The sequence below is a fragment of the Capra hircus genome (genome assembly GCF_001704415.2).
Source record: "Capra hircus breed San Clemente chromosome X unlocalized genomic scaffold, ASM170441v1, whole genome shotgun sequence".
Taxonomy (NCBI): Eukaryota; Metazoa; Chordata; class Mammalia; order Artiodactyla; family Bovidae; genus Capra; species Capra hircus.
In genome coordinates, this window is record NW_017189516.1 from 35,384,908 (window position 1) to 35,408,293 (window position 23,386).

General features: G+C 38.1%; 1 pseudogene; it reads left to right on the forward strand.

The window, feature by feature from the left end:
* Positions 1–22,444, forward strand: part of LOC106503837 — a 42,581-nt pseudogene extending 20,137 nt beyond the window's left edge.
* The last annotated feature ends 942 nt before the right edge of the window (positions 22,445–23,386 follow it).

The window sequence follows — 23,386 nt, forward strand, 5'->3', positions numbered from 1 at the left end:
AACCATGAACTTCCAGATGTTCAACCTGGTTTTAGAAAAGACAGAGGAACCAGAGATCAAGTTGCCAACATCCGCCGGATCATGGAAAAAGCAAGAGAGTTCCAGAAAAACATCTATTTCTGCTTTATTGACTATGCCAAAGCCTTTGACTGTGTGGATCACAAAAAACTGTGGAAAATTCTGAAAGAGATGGGAATACCAGACCACCTGACCAGCCTCTTGAGAAATCTGTATGCAGGTCAGGAAGCAACAGTTAGTACTGGACATGGAACAACAGACTGGTTCCAAATAGTAAAAGAAGTACATCAAGGCTGTATATTGTCACCCTGCTGATTTAACTTCTATGTGGAGTACATCATGAGAAATACTGAGCTGGAAGAAACACAAGCTGGAATTAAGATTGCCAGGAGAAATATCAATAACCTCAGATATGCAGATGACACCACCCTTATGGCAGAAAGTGAAGAGGAACTACAAAGTCTCTTGATGAAAATGAAAGAGAAAAGTGAAATAGTTGGCTTAAAGCTCAACATTCAGAAAACTAAGATTATGGCATCTGGTCTCATCACTTCGTGGGGAATCGATGGGGAAACAGTGGAAACAGTGTCAGACTTTATTTATGGGGGGGCTCCAAAATGACTGCAGATGTTGATTGCAGCCATGAAATTAAAAGACACTTACTCCTTGGAAGGAAAGTTATGATCAATCTAGACAGCATATTAAAAAGCAGAGATATTACTTTGCCAACAAAGATCCATCTAGTCAAGGCTATGATTTTTCCAGTGGTCATGTATGAATGTGAGAGTTGGACTGTGAAGAAAGCTGAGTACTGAAGAATTGATGCTTTTGAACTGTGGTGTGAGAAAAGACTCTTGAGAGTCCCTTGGACTGCAAGGAGATTCAACCAGTCCATCCTAAAGGAGTACAGTCTTGGGTGTTCTTTGGAAGGACTGATGCTGAGGCTGAAACTCCAATACTTTGGCCACCTCATGCGAAGAGTTGAGTCATTGGAAAAGACCCTGATGCTGGGAGGGGTTGGGGGCAAGAGGAGAAGGGGACGACAGAGGATGAGATGGCTGGATGGCATCACTGACTCAATGAAAGTGAGTCTGAGTGAACTCCAGGAGTTGGTGATGGATAGGGAGACCTGGCGTGCTGCGATTCATGGGGTCACATAGAGTCAGACATGATTGAGCAACTCAAAGGAACCGAACTGAGCTGAATATCAGAACAAAGACTACACCAAGATCCAAATAGACTTCATTATGTCCTAAGTCTCCCAAAACCTCAAAGTAAATGCCAACTGTGAGGTTTTCTCAGACTAGTTGGTTATTGCCAAAACTGGATTCTAAATTTTTCTTTTATGCCCAAACCCCTGTATTCTTTAATCAGTAATAACAAGCCAAACCCAATTTTATGGGATAGACTGGATAACTTAGCCTTTAAGGCCTTAAAGGAGAGTTTGATGAACTCATTTGTCCTTGGGCATGTCAATGATCAGATTCCCTTTTCTTTGGGGTTCTCCCTAAAGACCACAGGGACCAATAGGGTAATATGGCCAGTCATTGGACCCTGTGGCACATGGATATGCCCCTTGCCTTAGAGTCATTATTGCCACTTTTCTTTGGTTAAGGCCACTGAGGAAATTGTTGTGGGCTCTCCTTTAATAATTTTTGTACCTCATACATTTGAAAGTCTTTTGAATTCTCATCACTTTCAACATTTCTCAGGCAGCCACTTCACCTCCTATGAAGTCCTTTTAACTACCCCTTCATAACTCTTTTGCGTTGCAGAAACATTACATCACCAATGAAATCCCTCACAATTGCTTAATGCTGACAGATCACCTTCTGATTCCTCGTAATGATCTACGGAAAATTCTACCGGGTAACATTTACTTCTCATGGGTCAGTGATGGTTCTTATTTAAAAGGTAACAATGGCAAATATTGTGCTAGGTATGCTATTGCAACTTCTTTTGAGATTGTTGAGGCAGCATCTTTACCTAAGTTGCTTTGGCCCAAGAGGCTGAATTATATGCTCTTATAGGCTCTTGTACTTTAGCTGAGGATGAAACTGCCAAATTTATACTCATAGTAAGATATGCTTTTGGAGCAGTTCATGATTTTGGAATATTGCGGAAATAATGTAGCTTCCTTACTTCCAGTGGAAATAAAATTAAAAATGATCCCTATGCTCAGGACTAGACTGAAGCTTCCCCTTGCAGATAGGCTACTGCCTTTCTACTGCTGACGTCCTTTTGGGAAGGATTAACCCTATTGGATATTGGGCTTCCCTGGTGGCTCAGAGGTTAAAGCGTCTGCCTGCAATGCAGGAGACCTGGGCTCAATCCCTGAGTCACAAAGATCCCCTGGAGAAGGAAATGGTAACCCACTCCAGTATTCTTGCCTGGAGAATCCCATGGATGGAGGGGCCTGGTGGGCTACAGTCCATGGGGTCGCAAAGAGTCGGACACGACTGAGTGGCTTCACTTTCTTTCACTTTCACTTTCAACCCTATTGGAAGAACTTTTCTTGAAATTTAAGGAACCCATTTTACTGGCCACGTGTTTCAACAAGTTTGTTTTGGCCAGTTTTATAAAACTTTCACTGTGCTTACTACTCTCAATCCTCTTGTTAATGGAATGCATTAACAGCATTATTAAGACTCAGTTGGCAAAATTTGCAGAAGGCCCCCAGATACCTTGGCCAAAAGCATTGCCATTAGTCTTTCTAAATCTCAGATCCACCACTTTTGGAACTCAAACTTTTACCCTTAGAGAGAGTCACAGGAAACCCAGTACACTTGGTTCCTACTTTTGACCCACAACTGATAGAAGGAGAGATACTCCAATATTGCAATGGCTAAACTGCTTCTATTAAAAATAACCATGCTTTGGTTAGAGTAATTGTTTCACAGTGCACCCTCAGGTGATAGACACCTTAAGCACCAATACTGGCCAAAACAAACTTGCTGAAGCACATGGCCAATAAAATGGGTTCCTTAAATTTCAAGAAGAGTTCTTCCAATAGGGTTAATCCTTCCCAAAAGAACGTCAGCAGTAGAAAGGCAGTAGCCTATCTGCAAGGGGAAGCTTCCGTCTAGTCTGGAGCATAGGGATCATTTTTAATTTTATTTCCACTGGAAGTAAGGAAGCCACATTATTTCCACAATATTCCAAAATCATGAACTGCTCCAAAAGCATATCTTACTGTGAGTATAAATATTGGTAGCTTCATCCTCAGCTAAAGTACAAGAGCCTATAAGAGCATATAATTTAGCTTCTTGGGCCAAAGCAACTTAGGTAAAGATGCTGCCTCAACAATCTCAAAAGAAGTTGCAATAGCATACCTAGCACAATATTTGCCACTGTTACCTTTTAAATAAGAACCATCACTGACCCATGGAAGTAAATATTACCCAGTAGAATTTTCTATAGATCATTACGAGGAGTCAGGAGGTGGTCTGTCAGCATCAAGCAATTGTAAGGGATTTCAGTGGTGTGTGCACGGGATGATCCAGAGAGATGATATGGGGTGGGAGCTGGGAGCGGGGTTCATGTTTGGGAACTCATGTACATCCATGGTGGATTCATGTCAATGTATGGCAAAACCAATACAGTATTGTAAAGTAAAATAAAGTAAACATAAAAATTTAATTAAAAAATAAATAAAAGAGTTATGGAGGGGTAGTTAAAAGGACTTCATAGGAGGTAAAGTGGCTGCCTGAGAAATGTTCCAAAAGAACTCCCTTTAACCTCAATGGAAAGGCTTCTACTAGGTAACTGCTTAACAAACCCGTATGCCACATAATTCCAAAGAACAGACTCTTGTATTCATGTGGCACATCTAAAGTTCTGGACCCTGACTGACTGGACCAGCATGTCATCTGGTGAACTGAAAGTAACAGTCTCCCAGAATTGAAGTAGATGACATCTGATGAAACAGCTTTCTCAAGATATCTGGACCAGGTCTGTTGGAAGTTTGTCACCAAACCTTTGATGCTGACATAACACTTCAGATGATCTCCAATGTTTATGATCTTGGTAACATATGAATTTTACATAAAAAGTGCCCGAGAGTTCTCCGTCTCACTTTGTGTAACTCAAATATAACCTTAATAGGTTTCCAATTTATGTACTTTTCCTCCAATATGAGACACTACAGCCAGGAAAGATTTTTCCTGGAATTGAGGAACAAAAAGCCACAGAAACTAGAAAACCTGACTCTTGATCAGCAATGTTTTCAGAGAAAGATCTTGTTCAACACAGGGAAATGTAAAAAAATTTAAAGCAGTAATCTTAATGAATAGAGTTGGGAGATCAGAAGGAGAATTTCTCACAACCTGTAAGAACAGCAGAGCCCAACAACAAGAAGAAAGAGTCCTCTTCTTCCCTGGCAAGGACTCAGCCAATGAAAAGCCCTGGACTCTTTATTTACTTAGTAACATCTTCCAACTATCTTTTCATCTCTGTAAAAGCATTCTCCTTCCCTTACCATGTGGGAGGACTTGGTTGTAGACCCCCAAAATGCAATTCTTTGCTGGTCCTAAATAAACCTGTCAGGTGAGTTATACTCCTTGGTTCTGTCTCGTTACAACAAAGATTTGGAGTGATGGATATTAAAGCCCTCGGGCGTGTCACAGCTCTCTGGTCTTGGACAGACGTTGTTATAGCTCTCAGGTCTTGAAAGGACCGTGTTATAGCTCTTAGACAAATCAGTGTTATAGCTCCATGTTATAGCTCTATTTTATTTAGATAATAACAGGAAAATCCATCCTTGAGGCATGAGGGCATGTTGACACAAAGACCTGAAAAGAAGAGCGCCCCAGCACGTGAGAGAGGGAGAGCGAGCGAGCGAGAGCTCTGGCTCCTCTTTTTTATATGTTTTTCTCTGCCTGGGCCTGTCCTATGTAAATTGGGCCAGGAGTGCTGTTTCTTTTACCTGCGGTCCTCACTCCGGTCCTCAGACCTTCCTTTGTTCTATTTTTGCAGGCTTTTCCCTTCCTTGTCTTTTAGCCACCGCCATTTTGGACTCCTTTTCTCTATTCTAACTACCTAACAAACCCATCTTTACTGGAGAAATATGTGGCAATCTATTGATTTCAGGCCAATAGTTAGTTTCATTATTTTAATAAGAATCAGTCTCCATTTCACCTTGAGTTAGAAACGATCATTCAACCAAAGACATACTACAGTGTTATATTTGAGAATGAATCACTTTTAGTTGGATACAGCAAGCCCACTGTACAAAGGTACAAATGCCTACAAAATCATCATAGGAAACTGTTGGGGTACTTGGTTTATAGGGCTCCAGCCTCACAAGTGACAAAATCACTTTCTGGAAGGTCAGGAACCTTAGCATATTTGGGGGACCTTGAAAAGAGAAGAATTTACTAATTCTCTGGATACTACAGTAAAATCCAGGGGAGAGATTTTCTTAACCTTGACTTCCTAGCCTAGACTTTATAGAGTCTTTTAAATCGTCCAATCTTGGATTTTTTAATAAAATTCACAAACAAAAGCTAATTGTTTTAAGTAGATTCACAGATATAGAGAACAAGCTAGTGGTTAACAATGGGGAGAGGGGAAGAGGAAGGGCAATATAGGGGTAGGAGATTAAGAGGTACAAATTACTAGGTATAGAATAAGCCACAAGGGTATATTGTATAGCACAGGGGATATAACCAATATTTTATAGTAACTATAAATTAAGTATAACCTTTAAAAATTATGAATCACTCTTTTGTACACTTGAAACTTGTATAGTATTATACAGCAACTATACTTCAATTTTAGAAAAGCTGATAGTTTTGCCTCAGTATCTGTTAAATGTTATATGATCAAGAAGCTTATATGGTTATTTAATACCACTTAATGCATTTGTAAAAATTATGTCTAAACTACAATGAAGCCAGCCTTTTTTGCTGATCAGTATTTGAAACTTATTTATGACCAAAACATAGAATGCTATGAACTAAAATTTGGGTTCCCCCCAAATTCAAAAGTTGAACTCCCAATCCCCAATGTGATGCTATTTGGAGATGAAGCCTTTGGAATATAATTAGGTCATGAAGGTAGAACCTTAATGAATGGGTTTACTGCCTTTATAAGAAGAGACATGAGACAGATGATCTTTTTCTCTCTGCCATATGAGGACACAGCAAGAAGATGGCCATCTGCAAACCATGAAGTCCTCACCAGAATCTGACCATGCTTGGCACCCTGATCTTGCACTCCACAACCTCCAAAACTGTGAGAAATAAATGTTTGTTGTTTAAGCCACCCGGTCACCAGCTTGAACTAAGACAAAGAAATTGTTAAGAAAATAATTAAAACTGGAAAAATGGAGGAAAAGGTGGTTAACATGTCTTTTCAATATTATGTTGAGACATTGTTTAATAACTTCCCCCAGGGTTATATAATTCTCTAGGGGAATGTACCTATGTTTGACTTTGCTATTTACTACTTTATCAGAACTCAGACAATATAAAGTTGCTTGCTAATATCTAAATTCTATTTGATAGAAAAGATAACCCTGATGATTATGGCTTAATTGATTCATAGGACAACAGTGAGTTTTATAGCTGATCTAACAATCCTACTCTAAAATTTTTTAGATGGTTTTCTTGATAGACTTCATAAAACTCTGTTTCATCAAATGCTTTTATAGCCATTTTACCATCTTAGTAGTTTCCATTTCAATTAATGAATAAAATCTCTGAGATATGTTTATTTTATTTTTCTGTAAGTCATTTCAGTTCAGTTCAGTTCAGTTGTCACTCAGTCGTGTCTGACTCTTTGCGACCCCATGAACCACAGCATGCCAGGCCTCCCTGTCCATCACCGACTCCCGGAATCCACATAAATACATGTCCATTGTGTCAGTGATGCCATCTAACCATTTCATCCTGTCATCCCCTTCTCCTCCTGCCCTCAATCTTTCCCAATTCAAGGTCTTTTCAAATGAGTCAGTTCTTCACATCAGGTGGCCAAAGTATTGGAGTTTCAGCTTCAACTTTAGGCCCTCCATGAACATCCAGGACTGATCTCCATAGAATGGACTGGTTGGACCTCCTTGCAGTCCAAGGAACTCTCAAGAGTCTTTTCCAATATCACAGTTCAAAAGCATCAATTCTTCATCACTCAGCTTTCTTTATAGTCCAACTTTCACATCCATACACGACCACTGGAAAAACCATAGCCTTGACTAGATGGATCTTTGTTGACAAAATAATGTATCTGCTTTTTTAATATGCTGTCTAGGTTGGTCATAACTTTTCTTCCAAGGAGTAAGTGTCTTTTAATTTCATGGCTGCAATCACCATCTGCAGTGATTTTGGAGCCCCCCAAAATAAAGTCTGACACTGTTTCCACTGTTTCCCCATCTATTTCCCATGAAGTGATGGGTCCGGATGCCATGATCTTAGTTTTCTGAATGTTGAGCTTTAAGTCAACTTTTTCACTCTCCTCTTTCACTTTCATCAAGATGCTTTTTAGTTCCTCTCCACTTTCTGCCATAAGGGTGGTGTCATCTGCATATCTGAGGCTATTGATATTTCTCCCAACAATCTTGATTCCAGCTTGTGCTTCTTCCAGACCAACGTTTCTCATGATGTACTCTGCATATAAGTTAAATAAGCAGGGTGACAATATACAGACTTGATGTACTCCTTTTCCTATTTGGAAACAGTCTGTTGTTCCATGTCCAGTTCTAACTGTTGCTTCCTGACGTGCATACAGATTTCTCAAGAGGCAGGTCAGGTGGTCTGGTATTCCCATCTCTTTCAGAATTTTCCACAGATTATTGTGATCCACACAGTCAAAGGCTTTGGCATAGTCAATAAAGCAGAAATAGATGTTTTTCTGGAACTCTCTTGCTTTTTCCATGATCCAGTGGATGTTGGCATTTTGATCTCTGGTTCCTCCGCCTTTTCTAAAACCAGGTTGAACATCTGGAAGTTCATGGTTCACATATTGCTGAAGCCTGACTTGGAGAATTTTGAGCATTAACTTTGCTACCATATGATATGAGTGCAATTGTGCAGTAGTTTGAGCATTCTTTGGCATTGCCTTTCTTTGGGATTGGAATGAAAACTGACCTTTTCCAGTCCTGTGGCCACTGTTGAGTTCTCCAAATTTGCTGACATATGAAGTGTAGCACTTTCACAGCATCATCTTTTAGAATTTGAAATAGCTCAACTGGAATTCCATCACCTCCACTAGCTTTGTTTGTAGTGATACTTCCTAAGGCCCACCTGACTTCACATTCCAGGATGTCTGGCTCTAGGTGAGTATGAGTGATCACACCTTTGTGATTATCTGGGTTGTGAAGATATTTCTTGTACAGTTCTTCTGTGTATTCTTGTCACCTCTTCTTAATATCTTCTGCTTCTGTTAGGTCCATACAATTTCTGTCATTTATTGAGCCCATCTTTGAATGAAATGTTCCCTTGGTATCTCTAATTTTTTTGAAGAGATCTCTAGTCTTTCCCATTACATTGTTTTCCTCCATTTCTTTGCATTGATCGCTGAGGAAGGCTTTCCTATGTCTCATTGCTATTATTTGGAACTCTACATTCAAATGGCTATATCGTTCCTTTTCTCTTTTGCTTTTCACTTTTCTTCTTTTCACAGCTACTTGTAAGGCCTCCTCAGATAGCCATTTTGCTTTTTTGCATTTCTTTTTCTTGGGGATGGTCTTCCTCCCTGTCTCCTATACAATGTCACGAACCTCCGTCCATAGTTCATCAGGCACTCTGTCTATTAGATCTAGTCCTTTAAATCTATTTCTCAGTTCCACTGTATAGTCATAAGGGATTTAATTTAGATCATACCTGAATGGTATAAGTCAATTAAAACTTTTCATATTTAATAATTTGACCCATATAAGTTATTCATGTTTACAAAAGCCTGCATTTTAATATAAGAATTCATACCGGTAATCATATAAGGCGGGTCATGGTGGAGACAGCTGACAGAATGTGGTCCACTGGAGAAGGCAATGGCAAACCACTTCAGTATTCTTGCCTTGAGAACCCCATGAACAGTATGAAAAGGCAAAATGGTAGGATACTGAAAGAGGTACTCCCCAGGTCAGTAGGTGCCCAATATGCTACTGGAGGTCAGTGGAGAAATAACTCCAGAAAGAATGAAGGGATGGAGCCAAAGGAAAAACAATACCCAGCTGTGGAAGTGACTGGTGACAGAAGCAAGGTCCGATGCTGTAAAGAGCAATATTGCATAGGAACCTGGAATGTCAGATCCATGAATCAAGGCAAATTGGAAGTGGTCAAACCGTGAACTTCCTGATGTTCAAGCTGGTTTTAGAAAAGGCAGAGGAACCAGAGGTCAAATTGCCAACATCCACTGGATCATGGAAAAAGCAAGAGAGTTCCAGAAAAACATCTATTTCTGCTTTATTGGCTATGCCAAAGCCTTTGACTGTGTGGATCACAATAATCTGTGGAAAATTCTGAAAGAGATGGGAATACCAGACCACCTGACCTGCCTCTTGAGAAATCTGAATGCAGGTCAGGAAGCAACAGTTAGAACTGGACATGGAACAACAGACTGTTTCCAAATAGGAAAAGGAGTACATCAAGTCTGTATATTGTCACCCTGCTTATTGAACTTCTATGCAGAGTACATCATGAGAAACGCTGGACTGGAAGAAACACAAGCTGGAATCAAGATTGCCGGGAGAAATATCAATCACCTCAGATATGCAGATGACACCACCCTTATGGCAGAAAGTGAAGCGGAACTAAAAAGCCTGATGAAAGTGAAAGAGGAGAGTGAAAAAGTTGGCTTAAAGCTCAACATTCAGAAAATGAAGATCATGGCATCCGGACCCATCACTTCATGGGAAATAGATGGGGAAACAGTGGAAACAGTGTCCGACTTTATTTTGGGGGGCTCCAAAATCACTGCAGATGGTGATTGCAGCCATGAAATTAAAAGACGCTTACTCCTTGAAAGAAAAGTTATGAGCAACCTAGATAGCATATTCAAAAGCAGAAACATTACTTTGCCGACTAAGGTCCGTCTAGTCAAGGCTATGGTTTTTCCAGTAGTCATGTATGGATGTGAGAGTTGGACTGTGAAGAAGGCTGAGTGCCAAAGAATTGATGTTTTTGAACTGTGGTGTTGGAGAAGGCTCTTGAGAGTCCCTTGGACTGCAAGGAGATCCAACCAGTCCATTCTGAAGGAGATCAGCCCTGGGATTTCTTTGAAAGGAATGATGCTAAAGTACTTTAGCTACCTCATGCGAAGAGTTGACTCATTGGAAAAGACTTTGATGCCAGGAGGGATTGGGGGCAGGAGAAGAAGGGGATGACAGAGGATGAGATGGCTGAATGGCATCACTGACTCGATGGATGCGAGTCTGAGTGAACTCCAGGAGTTGGTGATGGACAGGGAGGCCTGGCGTGCTGCGATTCATGGGGTTGCAAAGAGTCGGACACTACTGAGCGACTGAACTGAACTGAATCATATGAAGTTTCATCATAGAATAGAAAATAAGGCTAGATTTTATCCTCGTTTTAGTTTGACATATTTAAGCTTTCTGGTGCAGACTTTAGATTAATTAGGTATGTATCCTTCTGTGATGGGAAAGAGGAAGCAAGTAATCTCAACACAGATTAAATGGTTTTAATGTTGTGAACCAGCAATTGTCTCTAGAAATAACTGACCCTATGTTCCAATTACTTTCAGAAATGGCAGAATAATAGTAAGTCTGCCAAAACCAAAATTGTTGGCAGAATAATAGTAAGTCTGGCAAAACCAAACTTGTTGTTGGTAGATATTTTTGAAAGTTATATGGAAAACACTAAATGATGCCAGTGTGGCAATTTGTTTAGTTATTTCAATGTGCATTTAGCAGCTGACTCAAACCTGGAAGGCCGCTTGGAAATGGTGCTGCACATAATCAGAATTTTTTTTTTTCCCCTACAACAGCAATACTGAAATTATCTTCTGGACAGGGTATATCACTAAATACACTTGTACTTATAAATTTCCTGTACAAAGTACATATACCATATTCTATAATATGGGACTCTGAGGTCCTCATCAATTTTTTGCTAAGGCTCATGAACTAATTCAAAGTTGTTCATAAGAAACATGCTGACCTTGTCTGCAGACAGAATTAAATGGATGTGAGAGGGTATTTTGTCATTTTTTGTGGGTGAGAATAAGGTCATTTGCTATCTTAATTTGAATAATCACACTCCTCCCATCCCAACCTACAGTCCTTTTACTTTTCTTCTTAGCAATTATCAACATATAACATGTTATATATCTTACCTTTTATTGTTAATTTTCTCTTTCTCTTACTGAAGTATAAGTTTCATAAAGTCAGAGATTTTTGTCTGTAATTTTTTCCTTCTATAACCTGCCAGTTATTATATATGCCTGGTGCATAGTCAGTGCTCAATAAATATATGTTAAATGAATTAAATTAAGGGAATAAGTGAATGGACCTTCTCTAAGTTCATTTAACACTATGATAATATAAGAATATTTTAAAACAGGTCAAAGCAACTTTCACTTGAATTTTTCTTCTATTGGATAATAAAATTCATATAATTTTTTCCTCTTATTTTGCTTTAGCAAAATTTAATGTCTAGTAAATGACAGAAACTGTTACTCCAGGTCACTATTGCATTACTTCTTATAAATTCAATAATTTATAAAGATTTTTCTTTCCATTTTAGTATTTTCCCTATATATTTTATAGGTTCTCTTAAATTCTGTTATTAATCATAGAAAGTATACATTAAAATAATCCCACTGCTGGGCATACACACTGAGGAAACCAGAATTGAAAGAGACACATGTACCCCAATGTTCATTGCAGCACTGTTTATAACAGCCAGGACATAGAAACAACCTAGATGTCCATCAGCAGATGAATGGATAAGAAAGCTGTGGTACATATACACAATGGAGTATTACTCAGCCATTAAAAAGAACACATTTGAATCAGTTCTGTTGAGATGGATGAAACTGGAGCTGATTATACAGAGTGAAGTAAGCCAGAAAGAAAAACATCAATACAGTATACTAACACATATATATGGAATTTAGAAAAATGGCAATGACGACCCTGTATGCAAGACAGCAAAAAAGACACAGATGTGTATAGCGGACTTTTGGACTCAGAAGGAGAGGGAGAGGGTGGGATGATTTGGGAGAATGGCATTGAAACATGTATACTATCATGTAAGAATCGAATCACCAGTCTATGTCCGATGCAGGATACAGCATGCTTGGGGCTGGTGCATGGGGATGACCCAGAGGGATGTTGTGGGGAGGGAGGTGAGGGAGAGGGGTTCACGTTTGGGATCGCATGTACACCCGTGATGGATTCATGTCAATGTATGGCAAAACCAATACAGTATTGTAAAGTAAAATAAAGTAAAAATAAAAATTAAAAAAACATTAAAATAAATATAATCTATATTTAACTAATAATTCAGTTTTAAAAACTCTGAAAAGGTTGTTAAAATATTATTCATGTACCTATTCTACCAAAACCCTTCAGAAAACAAAATATGTTGGAAAGAAAAATACTTTTTCTACTTTAAATCAGTGAACAAGTATGAATGGTGACATTAAATAATTCACACAGACTTGTTACATACACTTATGTTAATTATTCTAGCAATAAGAGTTTCATTTTAGGACATGTACTGCGACTACTTTGGTAGGAGAATGACAACATTTTCTCCTATTGAGAAAGATACAATCAAAGGTTGTTAGTGTTCAAGAATAATTAAATACCTGCAAAAACTAAATTCTAACTTCTGGAAGGTTTTGCCTTTTATGTAGTGAATTCAAATAGAAAATTACCAGTGTGAAAATAAGTTATTAGGTAGTATTACTTCACTACCAACTATTCAGATTGATCAAACATATTTATTTTCCCATAAATGCTAACTAAACTGTTCAGTGTACAGTTGAATAAAGGAAACAAAAATATCTGACATTGCCTATGAATATATATTTTTAATCTGTAATATATGTTAACATCTAGTGGATATTTTGGACTATAAATATAAACACAATGTATTATTGAAGCTTAAAATTTAATTGGAAGTACAAAACAATTAGAATACTGATAGATGATCTAAACATTCCATTTATTTGTGTACCAGAAGAGTCTTGGTCAGTTAGTCTTTGGAACTGGTAATAATTTTATCCTTAAGAACATTGTAGATATTATGTAGGGATATTCAGGCTATGATGGCACGTTATATTATAACTACTATTTGGTTTTGACCATTGGTATACACATCAAAATCCTCCCAAAAGTTTCAAACTTTTAACAGCATTGGAAACTAGAAATCTTCAGTCTGCAAAGCTTAAAGAAGTATTTCTATTTACTGAAGTGTAAGTGAGGTCATAAGGCAGAATGTTGGTGTGGACAACAGAGATACGGCTGGAAGAAGGGACCACAAAATTTTCACTCATGTGTTTATTAAATACCTTCACTTTCCCACTGGAAAAAAAAAGGAAGGATTGTATCATCTGTCCTCCCAATCTGCCTAATCCATGTTTCTCGTTCCATAATTAGCCTTGTCTGAGCTGAAAGAGCTGTGAGAATGGTGTCCTTTGGAAAATACATAATAGTTCTTTATTTACCATCTCTGCTAGTGAAAGAAAAGAGTTCCTGATGATATCCAGAAAATTTCTAGTGGGCATATAACCAGGTAGTGAAACCAAGATATCCTTCCTTTAGACCAGAAAACTTACATAAAACAGATATAATTACAAAATAGTAACAATAATAATAAATATTATGTACCAGCTATAGAATGGGCTAATTAGCTATCTCTTTGTTTTGCAAATTAAGAAAATAATTCCAATAGCAAGGTTATTATGAGAAAGGAGAATTCACTGATTTAGACTTGATACTGACATAACACCAAAGTTTTATATCTTCTATTTCATGCATGTCACAAGTTGCAGCAATAACCACAAAAATGAAATAAAGAAAATTCTTTTTTTTTTTTGGATAAAAATGTACCACATGAAGTGAAATTAATTTTAAGACACTGATACGCTCTTGTCTATGATGAAAATACAAGAACCCATAATCAAAATTTGAGTTGATTTTAAAGTCAGAAAGAAATGAATAGAGTGCAGTGAGACAAGAAAACATGCAAAGGGTTTAATATTGCAGATTGAGATCCAGTCTTAGAAACAGTGAACTGTAGTGATGGTGTGGGGAAGCTGAATCCATCATATGGAAGGCAAATCAAGGATACTTTCTCTGAATGCAAAAAAAAACAGAAAAGAGAGTATGACAATTAAAACTATAGGATAAGACATGGGGAAGATAGAATGAGAAAGTTTATCTTCCTAAGGAGGAGATCAAAACCAAAAGATAGTGATAGAAAAGCAATATAAGATTTAATTTAGTAAAATATCACACAACTGAAGAAAGGTTTGACGTATAAGATGAAGTGTTTACCAAGAAAAATATCTCATTCTAGTGAATTTGTGAGACATTTCATGAAAAATTAATAATTCTATAATAAAGGAAGCAGAAAATGAAAATTTTACTTCAAGGAATTAGAAAAAATAGACTTTGGAACATTTGCAATAATAAATGAAGATGAAAATAGAGTAAAATCTACAATATTTTGAGAGAAAAAAGAAGTAAAAAAAAATTTATATTCCAGATAGTCTGTCAACATACACAGGTGGCATGTAGGGCAGAGAAAGTGAACCACCATGTCCTTTCACAAGAAACACTGGAAGATATATTCTAGCGAGTAAAAATATGAATTATTATATTCATTAATTTATTCATCAAATATTTAGTGATTGCTCTCTGTAGTTCCATTATTACAGAAAGACAGGATGCTAGGCATTGAGGATAAAAAGGTGGGCCAAAGTTTGTATGGTGCTTGAACTTAACACATTTCTAGAATGCATAACTGGGAGATAGGATCCAAAGAGGAAATAAAACAGGATTCATTCTCAAGATTATCATCATCCTTAGCAAGTGATTTTGGTTATCAAGTTCTCTGGTTCCAAGATTGCTGCTATATCCCTAACATCATGTCATGTTAAGGACAGAGGATATCCAGAAGACTTACCTAATCTATGCTTCACCTTGTTGTTCACTTTTGAATACAGGGGCACTAGGAAATTTAGTTTCCGTCTTGGCACATTGAAATCTAGAATAAAATGTGCTTTCTGTTAGTGAAGAATGAGAGAATAGACATTGGGGAGACACCCAGTTGTCTTGGATATAAATATACATGGGAAAATTACTCTCATACACTACTTTTTAAGGTATATATTATTACAGACTTTCTGAATGAAATTTTGAAAATTATATTAAAATATTTAAAATCTTTTTTATTAAATTTTTATTTTAACTTTATTTTACTTTAAAATACTGTATTGGTTTAAAATATTTAAAATCTTTATATACTTTTGATGGCGCTTTTTTACTTTAAGGAAGTTGTTCTAATGAAATAGAGTAATTCTGTCTCACCAAGCAGACTTCAGAAGTTCACTGCTGTGGTCATCTTGGTACGTAGATTGGAAGCAATCCGAATGTCAAGAAAACCAATCAAAGTTGTAGGTTCTGGATATCAACTAAATACTTCTTGAATGGGGTATGGGATACAGTTGTGCCCTTTAAGGTACTTCAAGTTGTAGCTCCTAATCCCTTTATTTTAATAATAAGGATTAAGTAATGTTAAACTTGAGACTTTTCTCTTAAATTTTGATATCCTATACGCTGCTGACCTTTCCCAAAGTAACCAGTTTTTTAAATTCTCACTGGTCCAATGCTCTATAGTTTTCTGAGTACTAAATATTGAATACTGATCTGATTTGTAATCAAAATTATAGATAAGTAAGACATTATCATCTAATTATATTTAGTTTCATCATTCAGAGAGTTCAGGATTTAGTCAATGAAGAATATGATATTTAGCTCATTCATCTTGCAAAAACCATTTGAAATTTCTTTCTTCCTTCCTACATAGGGTGGGAAAATACCAATTATAATTAATTTGTTTCTGTAGGGTCTTAATTTTCCTAAAAATAACAAATATTGAAAAGGTACAACTTTATTCTTCATAAAAAGATAATTTCTTAACAGAAAATGGATGTTATACACATTACTTTCCTTTATCATTAAAATTAACCAATTAACTAAAATTTATTGATATCAGCAATCAATTCCTAAAAGATGATGCTATCAAAGTGGTGCACTCAATATGCCAGCAAATCTGGAAAACTCAGCAGTGGCCACAGGGCTGGAAAAGGTCAGTTTTCATTCCAATCCAAAGAAAGGCAACGCCAAAGAATGTTCAAATTACTGCACAATTGTACTCATCTCAAATGCCACCAAAGTAATGCTCAAAATTCTCCAAGTCAGGCTTCAACAGTACATGAACCATGAACTTCCAGATGTTCAAGCTGGTTTTAGAAAAGGCAGAGGAACCAGAGATCAAATTGCCAACATCCACTGGATCATGGAAAAAGCAAGAGAGTTCCAGAAAAACATCTACTTTTGCTTTGTTGACTATGCCAAATTCTTTGACTGTGTGGATCACAATAAACTGAGGAAAATTCTTCAAGAGATGGGAATACCAGACCACTTGACCTGCCTCCTGAGAAATCCGTATGCAGGTCAAGAAGCAACAGTTAGAATTGGACATGGAACAACAGACTGGTTCCAAATACGAAAGGAGTACATCAAGACTGTATATTGTCACCCTGCTTATTTAACTTATATGCAGAGTATATCATGAGAAATGCCAGGCTGGAAGAAGCACAAGCTGGAATAAAGACAGCTGGGAAAAATATCAATATCCTCAGATACGCAGATGACACGACACTCGTGGCAGAAAGCGAAGAAGAACTAAAGAGCCTCTTGATGAAAGTGAAAGAGGAGAGTGAAAAAGTTGGCTTAAAGCTCAACATTCAGAAAACTAAAATCATGGCATCCGGTTCCATCACTTCATGGCAAATAGATGGGGAAACAATGGAAACAGTGACAGAATTAATTTTCTTGGGCTCCAAAATCACTGCAGATGGTGACTGCAACCATGAAATAAAAAGACGCTTACTCCTTGGAAGTAAAGTTATGACCAACCTAGATAGCATATTCAAAAGCAGAGGCATTACTTTGCCAACAAAGGTCCATCCAGTCAAGGCCATGGTTTTTCCAGTGGTCATGTATGGACGTGAGAGCTGGACTGTGAAGAAAGCTGAGTGCCGAAGAATTGATGCTTTTGAACTGTGGTGTTGGAGAAAACTCTTGAGAGTCCCTTGGACTGTAAGGAGATCCAACCAGTCCATTCTGAAGGAGATCAGCCCTGCGATTTCTTTGGAAGGAATGATGCTAAAGCTGAAACTCCAGTACTTTGGCCACCTCATGCGAAGAGTTGACTCATTGGAAAAGACTCTGATGCTGGGAGGGATGGGGGCCAGGAGGAGAAAGTGACGACAGAGGATGAGATGGCTGGATGGCATCACTGACTCAATGGTCATGAGTTTGAGTGAACTCCTGGGGGATGGTGATGGACAGGCAGGCCTGGCGTGCTGTGATTCATGGGGTCGCAAAGAGTCGTACACGAATGAGCGACTGAACTGAACTGAACTGAACTGGTGTGTGTGTGTGTGTGTGTGTGTGTGTGTATAATGTATGTGTGTGTGTGTGTGTGTGTGTGTGTATATTTGGGCTTCTCTGGTGGCTCAGTGGTAAAGAATCTGCCTGCCAATGCTGGAGACATGGGTCTTGCCTGGGAAATTCCATGGACAGAGAAACTTGGTGGACTACGGTATATGGGGTTGTAAGGAATCAAACACAACTTAGCAACAGCAAGACATATATATAAATTTATGCTTTAAGTTAAAGAAAAATTCATTATATGAAGTTATTTTTAGAAAATATAGTAATGAACACCATTTGGTGTGTAATAATCCTTGTGCAAATATGAAATGCAAATACTTAATTAGCTAATTTATTAACAATTCATCTGAAGTATTTATTTACTACGTACTCTGTGTCAAACATTCTTCAAGTTTTAGGGATACGATAATAAGTAAAATACTTATAATTCCCTCCTCTCCAAATTACAAAACAGTTGATAAAACATCCAGTTAAATAAATGATTATAATGTAGTTTGATGAATGGCAGCATTCATCCTGAAGGTAGGAGAAACCACAATTGTATAGGAACCAGTGGCAACGGAATAAAACCTGTCTGAGTGATGGTCTTCTTGAGAACGCCGCATTTAGGTTAAGAACTGGAGAATGAGTAGGACTCAGCCAGACAGAAGGTAGAGGTTGCATAGTGGAAGTGATAGCCTTTTGGAGTGATAGTTATTGATTTCTAGGAGTCAGACATTATCCAAAAGGCAAAAGTTAGTCATTGAAGGGACTTAGTGAATAATCAGATTTCTATTTTTCAAAATAGTATTTAAATTTGAAATTGGAACTGTAAAAGGACAGGACTGGAGCAACAGAGCAATTAGGAGGCTGTTTCAGAACAGCAGTAAAGGACGATAATGGCCTAGCACAGTGCTGGGCAAGTGATGATAGAAAGATGGAAAATAATCCATATCCAGACTATCAAAGCCTATTGAACTTGACATTAAAATTTTTCCAGAATCTGATCACTGCTCACCATCTGCCTTGCCACCATCCTGGTACAAGCCAACAACATATCTCATTTCAATTACTTCAATAACCTCTTAGCTAGAATTGCCAGATTTAGTCAATCAAAATTTTATCTGGCAACACTGCTCCCAACTATTTCCCACCTTCTGCCTCTTCTCACATGTCAGTCTCTTCTCAACATGACAGTTAAGAGTACTGTTAGGCAAACACAACTCGATCTTGAAAAGTTTTAAACAGCCCACTGGTCACATTGTATTATGCTTATTTAGTTCAGTTCAGTTGCTCAGTTGTTTCTGACTGTTTGTGACCCCATGGACTGTAGCACGCCAGGCCTCGCTGTTCAACACCAACTCCCGGAGTTTACTCAAACTCATGTCCTTTGAGTGAGTGATTCCAGCCAACAATCTCATCCTCTGTCATCCCTTTCTCCTCCCTCCTTCAATCTTTCTCAGCATCAGGGTCTTTTCAAATGAGTCCATCAACAGAAAATTGGATTGAAGATTTACTGAGCATGGCCCTGCCCATCAGAACAAGACCCAATATCCCCTTCAGTCAGTCTCTCCCATCAGGAAGCCTCTTATCCTCCTCCATCAGAGGGAAGACAGAATGAAACCCATAATCACAGAAAACTAACCAATCTGATCACTTGGACCACAGCCTTGTCTAACTCAATGAAACTATGAGCCATGCCGTGTAGGGCCACCCAAGACAGACAGGACATGGTGGAGAGTTCTGACAAAATGTCGTCCACCGGAGACAGGAATGTCAAACCACTTCAGTATTCTTGTCTTGAGAATCCCATGAGCAGTATGAAAAGGCAAAAAGATAGGACACTAAAAGATGAACTCTTCAGGTCGGTAGGTGCCCAATATGCTATTGGAGATCAGTGGAGAAATAATTCCAGAAAGAATGAAGAGATGGAGCCAAAGAAAAAATAACACCCAATTGTGGATGTGACTGGTGATGGAAGTAAAGTCTGATGCTGTAAAGAGCAATATTGCATAGGAACCTGGAATGTTAGGTCCATGAATCAGGGCAAATTGGAAGTGGTCTAACAGGAGACGGCAAGAGTGAACATCGACATTTTAGGAATCAGCGAACTGAAAAATGGACTGAAATGGGTGAATTTAACTCAGATGACCATTATATATACTACTGTGAGCAAGAATCCCTTAGAAGAAATGGAGTAGCTATCATAGTCAACAAAAGAGTCCGAGATTATGCTTCTTACATACTGCTGGGATAAATTTGTTAACATTTTATCTAAGATCTTTATGTTAATAAGTGCTTTTGTCTCTAATTTCTTTTTGTTAGCCTGCTATGGTCAAATTTTACTATTGAGGTTATATTTGCATCATTAAGTGAATTGTGGAGTAATTAATTTTTTTCCCTTCTCTTCTCTGGAAATGTGCTTTTAAGATTATATTTATCTTCTCTTTGTAATTGACAGAATTTTCCTGAAAACCTTAGGCCTGGTATTTGTTATTTTACTTTTTAAAATACTGATTCAATGTATTTGTTAAAAGACAATGTTTTTGAGTCAATTATTAAAACTCAGTTTCTAGGAAATTGAACATTTTGTTTAAATATTCAAGGTTCTTATCATAAAGTTTGTCTTGTTCTCTCTAGGTAATCTGAGTATTATCTCTACTTATGTCTTTTCTCCTTTTTCTTCCCTCATATTGTTTATATGTACTGCTGTTCTTCTTGATTAATTTTGCCAACATTTTTGTGTTATCTTGTTAAAATAATCAACTTTTGTCTTGCTTATTCTCTTTATTTTGCATTTGCCTTGAATTGCATAAATTTCCAGATCTTACATTTATTATCTCCTAACTTCTATATTTGGTTTATCCTATTGTTCATATACTATTCTGTTTATATTGACTTTGAAATTTTCATTTATGCCCCCTTTTTCAAAATTTCACATAACAGTTAATCTGGATGTCCAATTGATTCAGTGTGAATATTTTATAAGTAGTGCTATGCAATTCCTATTAATTATTTTATCATATGTATGAATTTCCTTGAATAATGAGCTGGTTGCCTAAGTAGGATCTCAACAGATGAGGGATTAAGAATAAGTAGGATATTAAGTGTAATTATCAATTTTAATGTTGGGTTGGCCAAAAAGTTCACTTGGGTTTTTTCGTACCATCGTTTGGAAAAGCCTGAACACATTTTTTGGCCAACTCATTAGATTTGCTGTATTTCAGTATTCATTCTATTTGAAGCTCAAATGATCCTATGTTTGGCTAATGAGAGTCCCTTCAAGTTGCCCCTTCAAGTGTCCTTTCATGGTCTATGAGGAAGTCTAGGTACAGGATTTCAGAAGTGACAAGATGATCAGGCTCACCTTGAATATTTTTGGGGGGGGGATTTTTTTAATTTAAATTTTATTTTTTTACTTTACAATACTATATTGGTTTTGCCATACATTGACATGGATCCACCACAGGTGTACATCAGTTCCCAACCCTGAACCCCCCTCCCACCACCCTCCCCATATCATCTCTCTGGGTCATCCCAGTGCACCAGCCCCAAGCATCCTGTATCCTGTATCGAACCTAGACCAGCAATTCGTTTCTTACATGATAGTATACATGTTTCAATGCCATTCTCCCAAATCATCCCACCGTCTCCCTCTCCCACACAGTCCAAAAGTCTTTCTGATAACAGATATATTTTAAGAAACCCTGGTAATTTTTGTAAGTGAAAAATAATATTTGGAAACTATATCTGGGTAGTAGGTTTGCATTTTCTACTGGATTGTCACAGCTTTTAGGCCATTTCAGTGAAGAGCCAAAAACACATGTATTTTGTTTATCTTACAAGGAGAAAAATAAATTCTACCTTTCCACACTATTCAAAGAGGAGTTCAAATGTTATCATCTTCAGTTTCTGTCAGAAAAGTGAGCATTCACAGTGTTTGAAGTCCTTGCCTGGAGGTAGTGCACAGGAAGGATGAGACTGTACCTAAATTCCTTGCCACAGGAACCTACTCAGGTGGCACCAACCTTGACTTTCAAATGGAACATTATATCTACAAAAAGGAAAGTGGTGGCATCTACATCGTAAGTATGAAGAGACCCTGGGAGAAGTTTCTGCCAGCAGCTCACGCCATGGTTGCCACTGAAAATCCATCTGATATTGGCATCATCTCCTTCAGGACTACTGGCCAGTGGGACGCACTGAAATCTGTAGCTAATACTCAGGCCACCTCTATTGCTGGCCACTTCAGTTCTGGAAACTTCACTAACCAGATCTAGGCAGCGTTCCAGGAGCCTCGACTTCTCATGGTTACAGATCCGAGGACTGACCATCTGCCTCTCCCAGAGGCGTTTTGAGTTAACTTGTCTACTATTGTTCTGTGTAACACAGATTCTCCTCTAGGCTATGTAGACATTGCCGCCCCATTCAGCAACAAGGGAGCACCTTCAGTTGGGGCAGACACAGTGGCTGCTGGACCCGGAGATTCTGCACATGCACAGCACGTTTCCTCGCGTGAACTCACAGGAGGTTGCGCCTAACCTCTACTTCCACAGAGATCCTAAGGAGATTGAAAACAAAGAGTAGGCTGCTGCTGGAAAGGCTGTGACTGAGGAGGAACTTCAGGGTGAATGGACCTATCGAGTTCCAGAGTTTACTACTACTAAAGTCAAGGTTGCAGATTAGTCTGAGGGCAGGCAGTGCCCTCTGTGCCCATTCAGAGTTTCCATGCTGAATATGATAACTGACTGGTCTCAAGCTGCTCCCTCCCAAGCTCTTAAACAGAAAACGGAAATATAAAGTTGATGGAAAAGAACATTTCTACAAAAGTAAGTAAATCTATACATTCTAATTTCATATTACTAATTTTCCACATTTAAATGGGCATTATAGTAGAGGACCACCCCCCTTGCCAGTCAGAATGTCTGCTATCCAAAATTCTATAAGCAATAAATGCTGGAGAAGGTGTGGAGAAAAGGGAACCCTCTTACGCTGTTGGTGGGAATGCAAACTAGTACAGCCACTATGGAGAACAGTGTGGCGATTCCTTAAAAAACTGGAAATAGAACTGCTATACGACCCAGCAATCCCACTGCTGGGCATACACACTGAGGAAACCAGAATTGAAAGAGACATGTGTACCCCAATGTTCATTGCAGCACTATTTATAATAGCCAGGACATGGAAGCAATCTAGATGTCCATCAGCAGATGAATAGATAAAGCTGCAGTACATATACACAATGGAGTATTACTCAGACATTAAAATGAATACATTTGAATCAGCCCTAATGAGGTGATGAAACTGGAGCCTATTATACAGACTGAAGTAAGCCAGAAAGAAAAACACCAATACAGTATCCTAACTCATATATATGGAATTAAGAATGATGGTAACGATAACCCTGTATGCGAGACAGCAAAAGAGACACAGATGTATAAAACAGTCTTTTGGACTCTGTGGGAGAGGGAGAGGGTGGGATGATTTGGGAAAATGGCATTGAAAACACATATACTATCATATATGAAATGAATCGCCAGTCCAGGTTCAATGCATGATACAGGATGCTTGGGGCTGGTGCACTGGATGACCCAGAGGGATGGTATGGGGAGGGAGGTGGAGGGGGGTTCAGGAAGGCTGTGATTGTTGCTGGATTTGACCTAGCAAGTCTTTCATGCTATTTATACATGTGAAAAATAAATTAATAAAAATAGAAAAAAGTGAAGCAATCCGCTAACATAA